At 34.4% G+C, this 18,081-nt stretch overlaps 1 protein-coding gene across 1 annotated transcript in view; it reads left to right on the top strand.

Moving 5' to 3' along the window:
• The first annotated feature begins 1,587 nt into the window (after positions 1–1,587).
• Positions 1,588–18,081, top strand: part of LOC145695006 (uncharacterized) — a 1,107,003-nt gene continuing 1,090,509 nt past the window's right edge. Inside the window, exon 1 of the mRNA XM_081771850.1 lies at positions 1,588–2,227. The gene's annotated coding sequence lies outside the window, so the exon portion shown is untranslated. The remainder of the gene's footprint in view (positions 2,228–18,081) is intronic.

The raw sequence follows: 18,081 nt of genomic DNA, 5'->3' as shown, positions 1-18,081 counted from the left end.
CTCACAATGAAGTTTTACTAGGGACTAAAGAAATGGATTATAGGAGAACTTGACTGTTTTGTAAGTTATTCTCGCTGCACTAATTAGAAGAATTCATACTTCCACTTAGTATCAAAATGAAATGAAATGTTTCAGCTTAACATCCTACGATTATGTCTTTTAGACTAAGGGAGACGATGATTAAAACAAGTGAATGATGATGGAAGAATTGGTGGAATGAGGAAGTGGGAGGAAACGGGGGTACCACGAGAAAACCCACGGACACAATGTTGTCCATCACAATACTATTATTACTACTACAACATGAACTACTATTACTACTACTAAATAATAATAATAATAATAATAATAATAATAATAATAATAATAATAATAATAATAATAATAATAAGAAGAAGAAGAAGAAGAAGAAGAACAAGAAGAAATAGTGAAATAGAAAATTATACCAGAAGTACCGTATTACTAATATCAACCGGAAACCATACTAGAAACAGACAAACACAAACTTCGATGGGACAGAACAATACTAACCAATAGAAGTACACCATAACAGACCGAACACCACAGTAATAAGCAAAGAGATGTGAGAGGTACTGTACATTACAATATCAAATACAAAATAAACATCTAATAGACATCGCAATATCAAACACACACACACAAAAAAAAAACTTGCAGAAAACATATAGAGAAGAAAAAATAGGAAAATACAAGCAACTAGCCCTGAACATTAAAAAAAAAAAACTGTCTAAGGAAGACTAAAACTGTGAAAATAATATCAGTAGTAATATCAGATACGGAGTGAACTACAAGACGTTGAAAAATGCACTTGAAACTATTAGAATTGAAGAAAGTGTCAAAAAGAAAATGCAGATAAGAGTAATGTTTGACACGTGCAAAATTGTAGAAACTTTCGGCAAATGCCAGAATAAAGGGAAAAGTATATTTATACAGCATGTTATTACTATGTAGCCTGCTCAGATAAGGAGTGAAGAAAATTATTATTATTATTATTATTATTATTATTATTATTAATAATAATAATAATAATAATAATAATAATAATAATAATAATAATAATAATAATAATAATAATAATAATAATATGTTTGAATACAAACATTCAAGTGTCTTATTCAGAGTGAAATTATGATAAATCTCTATCATATTATGATTATTTGAGGATTTATGAACAAAAACGTTAAAATTAACAAATTTATCTCAGAACTGTCAGTGTGTTGTTCTGTTAATCATTCAGGACATATATATTAACTAACAATACAGTAACATTTTCAACATTCCTCTGTTGTTTATGTGAGTTCAATGAATATTACAGATTTAACTTTTGCTGTTAATCATCTGTTTAGTTTGCGAGATTTTTAAGACTGTGGGTGGGTCTGATCATGTCGCTATGGTCTCTTGACAGTAAAAGAAAAGAAATCAAAAAGTTTTGTAAGAGCAGAGCCCAACAGCTTCTATTACTTCACAATAGATGTCTCTGGCAACACTAACACTACACGAAACACGTCAGAGTTCCGTGTTGCCTGTCTGTCTTCTGCTTGGGCTGCGCTTGTGATTTTGAAAGTGGTGTTGTGTGTCAGTTTGCGCCGGTGTTTTACCGCGGAAAGAAAGTGATCGTGGTGTATTAACAGTGTAGTATTAGTGGCTTGTCTTGCGCGCTAAACCATTTGTTCAATTTCGTGTTTACGTGTTGTATTAGTTGTAATAACAATAATAAATGCATTCTTTTTAACAGTAATCAAGTGATCTAGAATTTGTTTCATGTGAGAAAAATAACAAGTAGCAAAGTACAGATAATAATTTAAAAAATACTATCTATCAAGCGATTACTTTTATCAATAAATATACGCGATTGAAGTTTCTTTTTTTTTTTTTTTATCCATTTAAGTGTTCAACAGTTGTGCACACAATTTCAAGATTTTATATCATTGCTTCTTTCCGGAAATCAGTCAATAAATAAATAAATAAAACAAAAAGTGATTAAGTGCTATTTGTTAAGTGGTGTATATCTTAATTCTATAAAAGTTTACTCAGTGTAAATTTTGAAATTACATAGTGAAGTTTTGTTTTCAATTGTGGGTTTTTTGTGCAGTGAAATGATGCATCATATGATTCTGTTCAACAGAGATTTACAACGCAGAGGAAACAACTAAACTCTGAAAATTCAACAACATTCTGTTTCTTGTAACAGTTCATAATTTTTAGGGTAAGTAACGTATTTGAGTTCAATATGAATTAATACACTCTTAAAATCATTAATTGCTTGGAATCGGCTATCTTCCAGAATTTTTTTTCAAGTGAAAGCAAAATCAAAATGTGAGGGGGTTGGTACTGGGACAATTTTTGCTGAAGGACATGTCCTGTGCAAAAAGGACATATAATCAAAATTTAATTTGTCTTAGCTCTGGGGAAATGGGGCTGGAATAAATTGGTTGGAACAGGCTTTCTTTCAGAAAATTTTGTCCTGTGGCGGGGGACAAAATCAAAATGTGAGGGACCTACACAGCACTGAGATACCTTAGCTCCGGGGGCAATTACCTAACTCCGGGGGGAAATCTTTGCCCCCCGAGAATGTACCTAGAAGAAACACTGGTTGGAACAAGTGGTTATTTATTATTGTTGTTGTTAATGATGATTTCCGAATCCAAGAGGTCTCACAATCTGAGGTCTGCTCTACAAGAATAGTGGTCTTGTAATACTAGCGAAGGAATCACAAAACAAAAAATATTATTATGTATCAGAAAAATATGACAATTAAATGTGACAGCACTACATTGCGGAGTTGGTGCTGGCAGATCTGTGATAATCACTACCAGTGGTGATTACAGGTTTCCTCCTGGTAGACTTTCAATACACGGGGGGAGGGGGTGAAAAGAGTGATTTGAATATACCGATAACCCACATTGACAATAAATGGTGATATGGCTCCAGCTGGAAAGATTTTTTTCAGCTCCTGTGAGGAATTTTCCTGCGGAGTACCTGCTGTAATAGTTACTGGAGACAACTACACCAAAACGTTAGGCTACATTGAGTAATAGTGTTAAAATTCGAATAATCCATAATTCGAATTATTCAGATAACGAATAGTCAAACAGTTATTCAGAAAGCGAAAAATTATTTGAATGTTCAAATATTGAAAATTATTATTTGAATATTAGAGAAAAATATTCGTATAATTGCTCGGATAACTAATATTTTTAACAACACTACCGAAGACTGGTGGATCAGAAACATGTTTATTCATCCCATCTAGTTAATTAATTCTCACATGGATAGACTGCATATTATCTTATCTTCTGCTATATCGCATGAAATACGAGCTATAGAGACCAAGAATAATATTTACGAATATCTTTTTTCTATTGATTTTCTAGTGCTTCTACTTCATATCGCCCCACGATTTGCAGAATACACTTGTGAACTTGTAATATTTTTGTGAAACGGACTTCCATACCCTTGCAGGAAGTGCGAACTTGCGATAAGAATTTAGTGGTTTGTAGTCGTACATTTTTCTGAGTTTGCATTACACTCTTTATTTGTATTAAAATCTTTGTGCACGATATGTTTTGGAAAACCTTTTTCACATGTAGGGCCTATACAAGGTGGTACGATAATACACTGACAAAGTGAAGATGGTGATAATAGACATAAAATTAAGCAAAAAAATGTCTAATAAACATGAGTCAAAAGCAGCACCGTTTTACTGTGAGTTCTGTTCAGAAACCAGCGAGAGCATTATATCAGCGCTCTCATGGCAAAACGGTATCGCTTTCGATCCATGTTCATTAGACATTTTTTGCTTAATTTCATGTCTACTATCAGCATCTTCACTTTATCAGTGTATTATCGTACGGCCCTGTATACACGTACACGTGTCAGAGATCGATAAAATGCTGATTATTTCCATGAAAACGTAAAGTAAAATACACTTTTTCATATTAGTATCTGCCGGGCAGGAATAGGAACTCCGCACTTTGGTCACAGCAGTAGCCTCATATCGAATATTTGAATATTTTGATACCTCTTCGATGACCGAACCTGGAATTACGGACATCAATGTCACGCATGGAAGTCAATTAATATTGGGATATCATATTCCGATGAATGCGTTTAACGCTTTTAGTAGGGTCTAATAATTTGTGTGCTATGTTTTGTATACTTTATCCTGAATTAAAAGTTACAAAACCCCCAAAACACCAGAACTTGTGTACTCAGAGCCCTTGTGATTATATTTTCTCTATGCGGCTAAACCCTCAGCTTATGTTTAAATATTGATTGTGTTACAATTCCGCAACTATGTATTACTCTGTATTATTATTATTATTATTATTATTATTATTATTATTATTATTATTATTATTATTATTATTATTATTATTATTATTGAACTCCCTCTTGGCTATATAGTTAGCGTATGCGTCTTCGGTGCAGGAGACCCAGCTTCGATTCCCGGCAAAACCTCATGTAATTCGAATTCCATGTTAAACTGTAGATTTACGTCTTATATAGCTTCAGTGCAGAAAGGGACGTTAAACCCCAATCTAATTAACCAATTATTATTATTATTGCTATTAAACAATTTCAAATAAAGCGTACAGCAATGTGAAGGATCTGGTTTCTTGACACTATAGGAGGTCAGCGTATCTTATACAGGAGGAATTTTAATTGATGCGTAAGTGATCACCTGTGGAGTCCATAAGAATTCAATTTTTGAATACCGATATCCCAAATCCCAATTCTTAACCTATTACAACTCCACCTGTTCTTAGTTTCTATTTGACTATATATATATAGAATATGTCTTGTGTGTGGCATTGTGAAACAAATTTAAATTTGCATCGCAATTTAAAAAAATTGTGTTATTTTACACATAGATAGTATTTTTGAATGTGTCTACATTGAGTTTTAATTAAGTACTGAATCTGTAATGCCATCACGGAAAGAACGGAGCTCACGAAGTGAATTTATGTATTTTTATGACGAAAACACAATAACTTAATTTCTCACTAGTGTTATAAACTTGTAACTTATATTCTAGTCAGACGATACCCGGAGAATGTTCTTTTTTCTAATATTTTTTTTAAGTTATAAACCGAACACTACTTTTCTTTCTCCATTTCAGTGATAAAACAAGAGAATATAGAGAATATATCTGGACCAATGCTGTGATATATTTATGTACATGTGTTATATATTGAACTCTTTACCACGAGCTGGAAACAACAGTACAGGAAAGCGAGTATTTCTAACGACTCCAGTTTTCCCTAGTTATCTAATTTTCCAAAAGTAAACTGAAGTCTTGCATTTCGAAAACCCATTGAAGCGCTTTATTTGCATATGCAATACAATGTCAAAGTGTACACATGGTCTCTTTGTCGTCAACTCTATGTCTAGTCTCCAGCAATACGGTGTGTAGTCCATAGTTGGTTCGTTTATGTTGTTGAGAACTAAAGAGGCACCTGAAGGAAAACGTTGGGTCTGTGTTGCATAACGACTTTTATATATATATATATATATATATATATATATATAGAGAGAGAGAGAGAGAGAGAGAGAGATCCTTCGTGGCCCGGGATCCACGTTAATCAGTAGGTTCTGTCTCATATAGCCTCGCTGCTGAAAGGGGCGTTAAACTCAAAATCAACTCAACATATATATAGACCCCTATATATATATATATATATATATATATATATATATATATATATATATATATATATATATATATATATATATATAGATATATATATAGATAGATAGATAGATAGATAGATATAGATATAGTTATATATAGGTTATTATATATATAAAGCTTCTCCATCTTCGTTGCCCGAATTTATGTAGATCATAATTTTTAACCAAATCATCTCTCACACATAGAAAGAAAGTAAAATGAAGATTTGATGCAGTAAATCTTATTGATACATCTTGCTGTATAAGCCATTTACTATTTATATTAAAGCCATTGTGTTATAAGCCATTTGCTTTACAGAAACTGAGTGTAACTAAAATATAACGATACGTGAATCAAATGAAGTACTGAACTTTTTCATTTCATACAAAGTAGCTCTTGAAAATTTTATGAACGAAGAAAAGCAAATAATAAGAACGTCTTTTGACATATTTTCGTCTGTCATTCTTATTTTCTACACTGTCATGTGTCTTATGAAACGTTTTAGGTACATAAACTCTTAATGTGTTTTTTTCTGTGTACTTAATTGCGTGGCAGAAAGGCATTTTGAAGTTTAAAATGACTGAAGTCATACTAACTTAATTCTGATGATATTGCTGAAAACATTAAGGCATTTTTCTATTTGAATATTGTAAGTTACATAATAACACAACTAATGTTCCCCATTGGGTTTATGTTTATTCCAAGGACACTTCCGGAGCCCCTTTCCTGGCGCTATTATAAATTAAACTCCGATTCTATTTGCATTGTGCAGAGCAAATAATGTCCCAGCACAGCTCCTTACATTTTCATTTCGCTCCCTTATCCTGGAAGAGAACGTATATACATGACACGTATTTGTCACTACAAATCTTGGAAATTTTACATTTCAAATATCTCTGATTTGTGTGCAGTAGATGAGTTCAATATTATATGTAATTTTTTTATACTGTATATTTGCTTCACTGACTCAGTGGGGCTGGAGGAAAGCTGCTAATTGAGGTAAAAGTACAAAGAAAATTTTAGTAACTGTAGCGAGGAGTGAAATGATCATCCGGTGCTGCGCTCTTTCTCTAGAAATCTAAGATATAGTCTACTGCCCGAAGTCTAGCGAAGACCTTGAAAACCAGTGCCATAATTTAACACTGAAAATATGGAAAGTTCTCATGTCTAGAATAAAGGGTAGTCATATCATTAATAGAATTTGCTGGAAGATACTTCCTTGAATTCTTCGAACTCTCCCAACGGTTGTAAGTTACCTTTATGGGCGTACTTAGAATTTCTCTTGATTATTTTGTCTAAATAAGTAACAGTAATTATTTTGTGTAAAGACAATATCTAGCCTCTCTCTGATCGGTTTAAGAGGAGTGGGGTGATCAGTTCCTTTTACAGAAATAATTAGTAATTCAGAAAGCTATGTCCAATAAATTTAGGCCGTTCATATAAAATGTATTAATCCACTAGCTATGCATTTTAGGTACTCTCATTCAGCATTCTCTGTGTTGGAAGCAATTTCTAAACTGAAGTTTTAATAATTTGAACCTAATATATCAACGTGGGGTTACAAATCCACGCTCCTGTCCTTTTGGTCCATTTGCCTCCTGTTCTTTATGGATGATGCTTAGTACCTATTTATTATCATGTACTTACTTCATAGTAACGCAACATTAGTGCAAACATCAGTCAATCAAACGTGCCCAAAAAGACTTCAAATGAATGTAAGGATTCAAGTATTCAATTTCTCCAAATGAAACAAAGTTAACATCCTGGTTTATACAGCCCATTAAAAAAAAAAAAAAAAAACTGTGTGGTGGCCAGATGATGCATATTCAACTTGATCAATCCCACCCTCATTATTTCCGACTTTTTAGGCTGAAGTAAAGCAGATCCGCAATTATCTCCCAACGCTGGTTCGACGTCGAGAATTATGTGCCTCACCAAGAATCGAATCCAGGATCACACATGCTGTTAGGCACCACTTTTTTACCTAAATAAATTTTGAAGTCAGATTTCAAGCAGGAAAGAACGGTATGCCAATAATGTAGCAAGATGTAAATTCTCACCCATTATTACTTTCCTAATAATACTGAAATTTGAAATTTTATTGAAAGAAAGGAAAAATTAAATAATATATTATAAATTCCAAATATAAAGAAGCATATAAGATATGTATATGTATATATAATGGGCGTTCAATAAATTTTGCACAAGTGGTTATAATAATGTTCTTAGTTGCAATATGATGAAATTTGAGGTAAGCATATTTTGATCCTTTGGCTACAAGACCATGTCATTTAATGTAGCTTCCATCTGCTATGACGCGTCTCGTTCAACGTTTTTTACATGTCTTGAATCATTTTGGTAAAATTCAGGTAGCTGACTTTTACACCATTGTTTCAGATAAGAAATGAGGGCCTTCTCACTGTCCAATATCCCCACTCCATTGATTGTGTTCTGCTTTTTGGATCTGAATGAAACAACCGCGATTCATCTTGTGTAATGAAACCAAAATGATGTGCAGAGGTCGTGACAGCTCCTGTTTGCCTTCATTTCCCTTGTCAATAACCGTAACACACTTTGCACATGTTTTTCTGTATCCTAGAGACTGCATTATTGTTACCACACAACTCAACGACGCATCAGTCATTTCCGCAACCTGTCTTGTAATTACATATCTGTCCTTTTGATTTCGTGGATGGCTTCCTTGTTCACTCCGCTCACTGCACTTGGTGGTCTACCACATCTAGATTTGTCCAGATGAGTAAATCACTATCTTTAAACCGCTGCAACCAACGTTGGATATTGGCGCGATCCAATGTATGATCCCCATAAACCGGAAGCAACTTTCTATGGATTGATGTGGCTAATTCATCATCGGTTTTGAACAGGAATTCCATTACCAACCGTTGTCGGGTCCTGATGTCTATTTCAGTGTCCATTGTGGTTTACCTGTGTACATGATTAAACAACAATTACAAGTGTTACCACTTTGAAGGCAAAGGACCAAAGTATGTTCACCTAAAATTTCATAATCCTATTGCAATTACTAAAGATATTATACATATCTGTGCTAAACTTGACAGACAGAAGAAATAGCTAAATTACATAATAATACAATTAGTTTTACAATATACAAAAGAAAAGGAAAATGAAGTTGAAATTACTCAATGGAAATTGGCTAAAGTCCAAATTTCCGTTTAAGTATTTACATGCTTTTTAAAGGAAATCGGAATTCTAGATTTCCCGCACTAATACAGTTTTTATATATTAACTAACATACTTTAAAAAAAGCCTTCTCACCCCGAGACTATTAAAGAGTTGAGTTGATTTTGATTTCAGTAGCGAGGATATTTGAAACTGGACCTACTGATTAACGTACAATCGGAACCACATGAGCTCCTGGCGGAATCGAAGCTGGATTTCCTATGACAAAGGAGCGTTCGCTAACTGCTTAGTCACAAATGAGCTCGAGACTATTAAAGAAAGCAACGCAAATGATAATATTATACTAAAATTTTTGAGATAATAATTCCCCCAAATAATGGTTCTCAGTACACGTATGCTAAGAATAGTGACTAATATCCTTCGAGAGTTGTTGTCTGCTTCTACGAGATACTTAATGTTGACATTAGACTGTACAGTGTTAGATATTAGAGAGTAGTCTATAGATATTGAAAAATATAGAAAGATGGAATCTCGTTAAAAGGAAATTGAGTGTTTAATTTTTTCTTAACACAACTGTACATCACCTTCCATTTAGTATCGCTACACCTATATGCGTTTTCATTGCTAATATATATCAGAACCGTACGCGTCCATGAAATATGTGGAAGCGACGCGTCACTTTGAGTAAACGGAATAATGCATTAAAATAAATAATGCAATATTGATTATTAAAGAAAAAAGTAGAATCTAAAACTAACAGCTCCTCCTTAGAAATAAATCACGCTACACGACTGATAGATATCTTAACATTTCATTCTAAAAATTATAACTTCATCCTATATGAAGTTCTAGCATCTAACTAAACTAACTAACTAACTCTATGGCCTATGGAACCCGGAGGTTCAGTGCCGCGTTCACAAAAGCTCTCCACTGACTTCTATCCTTAGCTAATTGCATCCAGTTTCTACTTTGTATTCCTATCTCTGCGAGATCCATCTTAATATTGTCCTCCCATCTGCGCCTAGGTCTTCCTAATGGTCGTTTTCCTATGGGTCTACCAGTCAAGACTTTGAAAGCGTTTCTACCTTCTTCCATTCTAGCTACATGACCTGCCCACCTAAGCCTCCTAGACTTGACGACCCTAACAATGTTGGGTAAACCGTATAAACTATGTAGTTCCTCGTTATGAAGCTTCCGCCATTCCCCATTCTCGTTCCTCTTGGGTCCGAATATTCTTCTCAGGATCTTGTTCTCAAATACTTTCAGTCTATGTTCTTCCCTCAGAGTAAGCGACCATGTTTCACAACCATACACAACAACAGGCATCTGAAATGCAAATTATATTACCAGTTACTTATTACCGTACAAGCTACATTTTTTTGTCAAATATCTTTAAGCCCTAATTATTATTTAGGAAAGGCTAGAATTTGGTTAAGAAAGTGATTCATGAACTTATTGTAGGTTAGTATTTGAATCCTTTTTCATATTGATGCACTTCCTTGAAATATAATTGCTAATTAAGTGACCTGATTGAAGAACCAGTCCATAAGATTATGGTAGTAATAACATGAACATGAACATTCATCTTTTCGTTAAGTATTTGTATAATTTTTCGGATTACTGTATACCGGCTTAAGTGAATATGTTTAGTTCGTCAACCTGTTAAAGATCACTTTTTTTTTTTTTTTTTTTTTTTTTTTTTTTTTTTTTTAATGCCTGGAAGCATCCAGAGAATGTTGTGTATATACATACAATTTCTTAACAGCTTCCTTGACCAGTTTTGTGTATACCTACAAGCTCTCCACCTTATTTATATCCTCTCTTGCATTTTGAAAACCAGGCTGTCTAGTATCACATAGTACATAACCTGTTTGTAACATACCTGAGTGAATTTAAACTGCAAGCGAAACGAAACGAGTCGACACCATTCAGGAGATAAAGTGTATGCGTAAAAGAATACGAATGGAGTGGGGGAGTGAAGTGAACAGTGAGTGAGTAGTCTAGTGCGCTGAGGCACTTACGTGAGTGAAAGCAAGGTCGCGTTTCTCTTTATGAGTACACGAAAACATTTATCTCCATCTATATACATCTAACAAAAGAAAGAAAAAAAAGTTATTGCATTACAATTCATGCGTTCGATGCAAGAAAGATATTTTAGTACAATATACTACTTATAGATACCACATGGGTGCCCAAGGTAGCCCTGTGCGTGAGTGAGGCAGTTGATTCAGGCCCTGCACTATAGAAAGGAAAAAGACTATTCACGAAAAATGAAATTTTTACTATTTTCAATCCATTCTCGGAATTCAAAGATTTAGAAACGACAATCCATCATTTTGTAAGACTCTTTACAATTGTATACTATTAATGTCGCGAGGTGAACTCGTAGTGGATAATCACTATCACTGTAATAAAAACAATTTATTTATGGAGTGGAATTCTCACCTTGACCCTGCGATTTACTCTCGCTCCAGGGACCGTAATGCGGTGGGACTGCCCAGTAGGAGTCATCATTTTGTATCGGAAGGTCATATTAGGAAATACAGTCACTAAATAGGGACTTTGTATTAGTTTAGTATTGAGTTGGTGTTGTGTAGCCTGGTATTCTGACTCAGTATTATATCATAGTAATGAAATTTGATACAACAAACGGTAAAAGAACACATTTATTTCTTGTATTCAGATAAATTACTAAAAACGTAAGAGTGCCTTGCAAAGACGTAACGTCCATGGCATTGGAACCACCACTTCGACGCAATAATTCTACAATATTATTAGCGTATGACCAAAACAAAATGTCCATAGACGAATCTAGTCGGCGGCCGAGGCCACTAAGCTATTATTTATATATTTTTGGAAGTTTATAGTAATTTTATGCTATACCTACCATAGTCTGCCCCGCTTCCCAGCTTTAACCCTCTACATAAATGAAACGTATACCAAACGATAGATCTCATATAAGTGAACAACGGTGATACGCGTGAGTGTAAAACCTCATGCGAACTTTCGAGAAAGTTGAGATTCCTTTTCCTTCTTTCAACCTAGCAATTGATCCCTACGATGAACGCGCCACCTATTGAGATAACACTGATACTAAAAATATACCCTCATGAAGCTCTTCATTATGACAGTAGTAAGATGACTGTAAAACAGTATGAGCCGTCCCACGTCAAATCAACACAATTTCAAGACAAAATTTACCTTACCATCTTAGATTGTTATGAAATTTTGCATCAAGGGTACTATTCATAGAGACTAAGAAAAATACCAAATTTCATCTTTATATATCAACCGGTATTGTAGATAACGCTATATAAAGTTTCAAAAAAAATGCCCAAAATAACGAGTTGAGTTGATTTTGAGTTTTACGTCCCGTTCAGCAGCGAGGCTATATGAGACGTGGACCTACTGATTAACGTGGAATCCGAACCACAAATAATATGTTCAATGTATTTTGAAATTGGAATGCTGCTCTCCTAATTGAGCTAGAGAGCTGGTTGAGGTGTCGTTTTACAGCATTTTTATGCCCTTTCCTGTGGTGTACATCATCATATAGGCTAATACAGAATTCTGCTTTTCAAAATCAAAATCAAAATTTTACTTCAATTTTTTTTCAAAAAGTACATATTTTAAAATTTTGAAATTAATTCCATGAATAGATAGTATTGTTTTAAAGTACCTAGCAAAGTATGAATCTGGGATGATAATGGGTTCATTGTTAAAAAATTCAAAACTAACGCTAGAGTTTTCATTAATACCCTGTATACCTAGCTGAAAAATACAAGTATACAAGTTTTTTTTCTTTTTTTACTTGTGGGAATAAATATGAAAAGTAGAGTAATGGTTTTAAAATATATCATTCAGACTTGTAATCGGCTGGCAACACTTATTAGCTCATATTCTAAAAACTTTAACTTAAAGCTAAGTTAAAGTGCTGATATTTTTGAAGTTTAGTTTTATAAAAGTTGATAAAATAATACTAATAAAAGTTTCACAATTAAAAATTTTACTGGTTTGTAAAAAGTATAAAAGTATACTGGTTGGTACAACAGCAGGGTTGGCTTGTTTAAACCGGATGTTTTTTTTAATGGTGTAAACAACAACAACAACAACAAAAAAAAACATAAATCGTGTGAATTTCATAGTGACATTTTCACATATCTCGACTCATCTGTCTTAGTTAATCTAATTTTCGCCTTGTAATTAAGGTGTTCCGATGAGCCCACAAAATTTCTCCCGGCTGGAAACCGAGTAGTGGTTCAGATGCCACTTTAAGTAATATGTCCAATCCTTCATAACTTCGCTGTTACATAAGGACGTTAAGCCTAAACAAACCAAACGAACCGAAACATCTCTAGCGGGTAGGCCAGTACCTACCCCAAAATTTTGAAAAACATAAACGACTAAAAGATAATATATATAGCCTATTTAAGCAAAGTTAAAAATGTTGATAACCATGAAACACGCATTTAGGCAAGCAGATAGATAAGATAGAATTCGTTTCATTAGCAGAAGCAGCTTCAGGGTTTTAATTTTGAGTACGCCAATGTTTTTTTTAAATCTTATTTTTTTTTAATATAAATGTATAGTATTAGTTCCTTTGCAGTAAATATATATATATATATATTTATATAAATAAATATATATATATATATTTACTGCAAAGGAACTAATACTATACATTTACATTAAAAAAAAATAAGATTTAAAAAAAACATTGGCGTACTCAAAATTAAAATCCTGAAGCTGCTTCTGCTAATGAAACGAATTCTATCTTATCTATCTGCTTGCCTAAATGCGTGTTTCATGGTTATCAACATTTTTAACTTTGCTTAAATAGGCTATATTGGTAAAAAGTAGGCAAACTTTTTCGACTACATTTGAAGCTTATCAATTGGACTTTTTAATTTTCTTGAATGATATCTCATACTAAATTTTTAGTTTTAAATTTTCAGCTTCCATTGTTTATCTAAACGCCATTTTAGCGTACTGCTTATCAGGGACCTACACAGAATTTATTTCGGGGATACACAGCTTTTCAGGGGAGGTTCAAATTCAATATGGGGGCAAATTGTATTAAAATTTGCAGATGGTTTGCAGGGTTGGGAAAAGGAGGTGTCAAAATCTCCAAATAAACTTCAATTAGGAGACAGATCAGGCTATGTCACCGATATCTATGAAGAAAATTGGTGACTAGGGCATGTTTTACAGAAAAATGAAGAACTTGATGAAGTAAAAATAACTTCTTCATTCACCTGGACCATTTCCGTCACTCTCATATCCAAGAAATGCTGATGTTCTGTGGATGTTAGTAGTGGACGTTCTGATAAAAGTAAATTCTGTGACTCCCACTGGAAGAAGTTATGTTCCCCTTGGAAGTCATTTGTACCGAACAAATGTGTCTTTTTCAAACTTCAAATGATAAACATATCCTACTACACATGGTCGTAACTTGTGGGGGGGGGGGGGGGGCAGGGAGGCAACTCCCCCCAAGGAAGCTCCCTGCTGTTCGAGGAGGGCCCATTTTAAGACAAAATTTTCTTACTCTATATACGATACGAATCTTAAATTATAAATGAAGTATCAAACAGGTTCAATACATTATATAAACAAAACAGCACACTGAAGGTAAACAAAAATGAGTCGTGGGCCCATTTCAATAAAAAAAAATGTCTACTATTAGGGGCCCTAGAAATAATATTTATTCATATGGCCTTGAGATTTGTCAATATTGTCCCCTTAATTAATTTGTCATGTATGAAACGGGCCTAGGACCGTAACTAACGGTCTCGCAGACTTTGCCATGCGGGAGGGCCCACATGTTCCGGAGAGCTTATAAAGAGTAAGAGAAAGATGGAAAGACGGGCTCAAGAATTAGAAAAACAACTTTTCTAGGGAGGCCAAATACGCGTTGAACATTTCTATAACTTTTCTCTTGAGGGTTGAACACTTTTATAACTGACTTTCCGATCTTTCAGTAGCTTATAGCTCTAAAAGGGGGTTCTTTTGACATTAGAACTTGTTTGCTTTTATTGGTATTCATATACACTCGCGAAGTTTGGTGGTATTTTGCTTTTTTTTCACATCTGACTGTTCAGCAAAATATGTGATTATTCTTAAATATCTAATTTCATTACTCGTTTGGCAATGGCGTACATCTTTCAATGCTCATTTCTTTCTGGTAGAGTCATTTCGTTATGAAATGCTGGAGTGTAAAGCATCACGACAGATTGATCGTCTTGAAACACACTAAGATAAAAGAAAATAATTTGTTTGAGTTCATTTAATTAATGTATTGTTGGTCACTCAGCGTGACTGATCATTAATGATATGAGCGCCTACTGAGAATTGAACTTCTGTGCCTCTTGAGGAAATGTCAGAAGAACCACAGGAGGCTTTGCGAATGTGATGTAGCGTGCAGGTAGCTTACGTACAGTAGTTGCAAGACGGTTTTTCTATAACATGATTGGTCTGCCAGTGATACAAATAAAAGTCTGAATTGATTACTACATGATGAAAAATGTTTTCAGTCGCTCTCTCTTCCTATGTATGAATGTGTGTCAATCGTAAATTGCCAAGAAGTAGTTCTCCAAACATTATTTGTCTTCTCGAAGTCGTGTCCTGTTGGCAAATCCAAGTTTTCCTAACCGGTGTGTCGTGTAGCCCCATGAATTAGATTTCTGGGCTTTCGGCATCTATGGCCATGTTAGCCCGTCACGTATGAGAGATGGCGTCCTCGGAGATCAAACTTTTCGAGGAAAGGGAATGAAGAAAGGGTTGGGGAAAGAAAGAAGTGGCCTGATGCCTGTATGTTAGGTACCATTCCATCATTTGCCTGATGTGAATTAGGCAATCCTCACACAGGATGTCTGGCCTGAAAAAGGTTTTACACTTTCTCCACCAAGTGTCTCCGCCGGGAATGGAACTCGTGACCGTTCGCACGAAAGATGAGAACGTTAGCGAGTACGCTAGTATCCTTATGAAGTGTCCCATCTCCCTTATACCTTCTTTGTCGTCTACTGGGTAACACTACTTTCCATGATTATCAACCGTAGGCCTGCGAAGGATCTTACGATATTACATTGACAATTTTCGCGATGGAGGATGAGAGGATAGTTGAAAGCATTGGCATGTCAAAATAATCGAAAGCGAACGCTTAGATGAATAGTGGCACTCCGTTCAAATACAAGCTCAGCCCCCATTGGCGTGAGGGATGAAAACAGGTGAAGGTGTGGATCTGAGAAAAGGGGTGACATCGCCAATTTTTGTCATTACACTTTCATTGGAATGCGCGTCCTAAGGAGAGGAGACGTTCGAACACTTTCCATAATCCTATTCCTCCCGTGCGAAGAAGAGTCATTTCAGTTGGTAATAAAGTAAAATCAATTTTGAGATAAACTGTACTAGTCAACGCCTGTAACTCTAGCAGAAATGCTCAGTATGTTCACGATATAATGACTTTTTAGTAAAGTGTATCATCAATCAAAAATGGTTGGGGACCACTGGGCTAATCAACCTTAACTTTAGTACCAAGGCCGTGGTGAGGGATATAGGGAATTACAGTTCTTTGATATGTTCCAAGTTTACAATGAATAATATATATATATATATATATATATATATATATATATATATATATATATATATATATATATATATATATATATATATATATATATATTTTAAAGTATTTGATACCGCAGTTCTGTAACCGAACCTTTATACCCTGCATCAACTATAATCTAGTTAGATTCTGAAGACACGTTTTTAAAACAAGTTGCAGAATAACAGGATATAAAACATTAACAAGAAAACGAAAGGTAACAATTTCCTCAAATAATAATAACCTTAATTTGTCTGAAAATAGGAAAATGCAAACCTTGTTTTATGTAAAGGGATAATATTGTGTAATTTACACGGGTAATAAATCTCGTAGACCACTCACTGAGTTTTTTGTTATGCGTATGTAGCTAATAACAGTATTTCCTGTTTCATAAACATTTTTTCAAGGTCGTATAACTAATAAGCACCAGTTTTGCGGCTGGATAAATTCTCCATAACGCAACCGCGATAGAATTAACTTATTATGTCCATATATGTATTTCTTCATATTTGTTTTGATGCAATTTGTTGCTACACATGGATTTGGATTTCTTCCGGTTGGTCAGTTACTGCTGCGTCTTGAAGAGCTCAAATGCATCGCTATATATATTTTATACATACGTAAAAAAGAATTCATGAAAATGTGGGAAAAATACGTCATCTAGCCCGCGAAACGCTTAACTGATTATGAATCACATCTGTTTCACTGAAGCAGGACTGCACGCTAGCGTCTCATACTCATTTTCCTTTTCCTTTTGTTGTTTATATATGCGTGAATGCCCAAGAGGAAGTGCACAACAAGTGGCTTCTCAGAGTAGCGAATTAAAAATGATAAGCACGTACCCCCCCCCCCCTAAAAAAAAGGTTACCGTCGGAGTGCAAAAAGTTCTCAAACTGTGAAATTCTCTTTGTAATCTATATCGTTCAAATGACATCAGTAGTATCAATTCAAATTTTACTAAAGAAGGGGGAGTATTGTCCACTGGTTTAAGAGTTCAAGTTTTTTTTATTATAATATAGTAATACACATTTTTTTTTTTTTTTAGAAAAATATATATATTTCTCAAACTCAGGGGAAAGCAATTGTCTCATTACCCTTCCCAAATATCGCTCCTAGGCAATATGGAGAAAAACTGAAAGTAAATCTACTGGATTACTTTTCAAAATCCTGTTTTAATCATTGCACACTTTTTTTTTACTAATTGGTAATAGGTTTTACCAATTCATATTTGTAAAATTTAGGGATATGTCTACTTCACTGAATTTTTGCTTTAGAGCTGAGTCGTATTGCGTTTAAATTAATTCCGTCTTTACTAGTCAAGTGCTATATATGGAGCATGGGATTGTGTAGTTCAGAGTTAGTTAGAGTAGGACTACGGAAGTTAGAGAAGAAATATGGTGTTGGAGGAAGATGGAGAAGGTAAAATGGACAGAGAGAGTAATAAACGAGGAATGTTTTAAAACGAATAGGAGTAAAGAGGACGCTCTTATCCAGCATTTCTCGTAGAAAGGCCAACTGGATTGGACACATCTTACGTAGAATTCACCTTCATATTGGCATTTGAGGGTAAGATGGAAGGAAAGTGAGGGGTAGGAAGAAGAAGAACGCAACGTATCGATGG

The sequence above is a fragment of the Thermobia domestica genome, chromosome 1 (assembly GCF_964235325.1).
Source record: "Thermobia domestica chromosome 1, izTheDome1.hap1.1, whole genome shotgun sequence".
NCBI lineage: Eukaryota > Metazoa > Arthropoda > Insecta > Zygentoma > Lepismatidae > Thermobia > Thermobia domestica.
The sequence above is the reverse complement of the archived record's forward strand: the minus strand, read 5'-3'. Positions and strand labels throughout refer to the sequence as shown.